At 38.6% G+C, this 2,332-nt stretch overlaps 1 non-coding gene across 1 annotated transcript; it reads right to left on the bottom strand.

The window, feature by feature from the left end:
* Positions 1-535: 535 nt before the first annotated feature.
* On the bottom strand, positions 536-639 carry LOC115898827. The gene has a single exon (XR_004058492.1). It is a non-coding gene; the product is annotated as a U6 spliceosomal RNA (small nuclear RNA).
* Positions 640-2,332: the final 1,693 nt, after the last annotated feature.

A 2,332-nucleotide genomic window follows, 5' to 3' on the forward strand; every position in this document is an offset into this window, starting at 1 on the left:
GCTCCCCTCCCTGTGTCCATGTGTTCTCATCGTTCAGCTCTCACTTATGAGCGAGAAGATGTGGTGTTTGTTTTTCTGTTCCTGTGTTAGTTTGCTGAGGATGATGGCTTCCAGCTTCATCCATGTCCCTGCAAAGGACATGATCTCATTCTTTTGTATGGCTGCATAGTATTCCATGGTGTATATGTACCATATTTTCTGTATCCACTCTATCATTGATGGGCATTTGGGTTGGTTCCATGTCTTTGCTATTGTAAATAGTGCTGCAATAAACATACGTGTGCATGTATCTTTATAGTAGAATGATTTATATTCCCTTGGATATATACCCAGTAATGGGATTGCTGAGTCAAATGGTATTTCTAGTTCCAGGTCCTTGAAGAATTGCCACACTGTCTTTCACAATGATTGAACTAATTTATATTTCCACCAACAGTGTAAAAATGTTCCTATTTCTCCAAAGCCTCGCCAGCATTTGTTGTTTCTTGACTTTTAGTAATCGTCATTCTGACTAGTGTGAGACAGTATCTCACTGAAAAATATGGAACGCTCACAAATTTGCTTGTCATCCTTGTGCAGGGGACATTTTAATCTTCTCTGTATCATTCCAATTTCAGTATATGTACAGCCAAAGTGAGCACAAACTCCATTTATTTTTCTTCTAGTCTTGTGAGTTTGCCAAAAACTCTGTTGCTTCTCTCCCTCCTATCCAGAGCCCTCTGCCTCACTTGCCAGTCTCTCTCTCTATATCATAAGAGGCAAATGTCCCAGAGGGAAAAGCCACTTGTAGCCCATTAGTGTATCTCTCTGTGCCTCTATTTTCTGAGGTTTTGGTCCCTCAACTTCTAGTTGTCTTGGCAATTTTCAAATGCCCTCTAATTGTCCCCTGTGCATACATAAACCTATAACAAGATAATCTACCATAGTAGGCCAGTGGAAGTCTGGATATCAACCAGGCCGTCTCCTTAGGATGAGCTCATCATTTCTGCTCCTTCACCTCAAGTCGCAGCAGTGTCCAATAATTTTAAGATGAGATTATTATAAGCATAGACACTAAGGACTGACTTTCATTCCTGGCTTCTTTGTTTACCAGCTTTGTGTATCTTTGAAGATCATTTATTTTTTCTAAGCCTTAGTTTCCTCATCTGTAACATGCAGCTGATCATATAAGCTATCTAGAAGGCTTGTGAGAATGAAATAAAATAATCCACAAATACATTACAGTGCTTGGCAAGTAGTATGTGTTAGATAAATAGTAACTACTATTAGTATCTGTAGATTTTATGTAAGCACAATCATTATGGGGGTATTAAATATAACAAATTAAATGTAAATTACTTATATTCCTTTACAATGAATATTATTAAATAGATAAAAGCTGAGTTAGAATAAGTGAAAGATAGTTTTAATGGATTTATATAATGTATTTTAATTTGTTTTGTTACCTCAATTTCATCACCTATAAATAATCTACCAATGACATCTTTGGCCCCAGAACCTAATAATGCTTAGGTGAGCTATATATATTAACACCCTCATCCTCAAACTGTAGTTTTATGTTAAAAGTTTTTGTAGTTAATTATAAACAGATAATCAAACTCCTTCCCTTCTCCTTCCACATATCCCAAATAACATTTCAATGTTATTTTATTTTATTTTATTTTATTTTATTTTATTTTTTGCTTGGTTTAAAAAATAATTGGCTATGGTGAGAGTGGAGAGGGTTTTCTAAACGTAGAATATGTGCTATAATTCGGGTTGTCCTCTGTCCCAGCCCATCTGGAATCTTGCCTGAGTCTTAGCCTGAGGCACTGTAATGACATGAGTAAAAGCTAAAAGGGCTGTTTCATTCCAGTCTCTTAAGTGGATGAGAATGCCTTGCATCAGCAGCAGTGGTGCCAGCCACTCCCGCAGAGACAGTAGGAGGCAGTAGACTGTGCCCGTGGTTTCAGTAGCAACAGACAAAGCCAGTGCCCTTGTTGCAGATATTAGCTCCATCCAAAATGAATAGTGGCAGACTTGATGCTAATATGGGTAAACATTGGAACTTGAAGCAGTGTTTCTGGCAGGCACGAGCATCAGTTGCCTCCTTGGTGGGATTGTGACTTTCTGGCATTAGCGTTTGTAGGATACCTGGTCAAAGAGACAGGAGTAGAAAGAGGGTTGGGGAAAGGAGGATGGTGAATGCCACAGCATAGCTAAAGAACACATGGGAAATTCTCCTTGTGGACCCCCAGAGCTATTTGGAAGATGTATGAAGGGGGTTGCAATTTCTAGAGTAGGTAGAGGTAGAGTCATGCTTTGTGACTGTCATTGTAATATGTCATTATCC

Source organism: Rhinopithecus roxellana, chromosome 7, assembly GCF_007565055.1.
Source record: "Rhinopithecus roxellana isolate Shanxi Qingling chromosome 7, ASM756505v1, whole genome shotgun sequence".
Lineage (NCBI taxonomy): Eukaryota > Metazoa > Chordata > Mammalia > Primates > Cercopithecidae > Rhinopithecus > Rhinopithecus roxellana.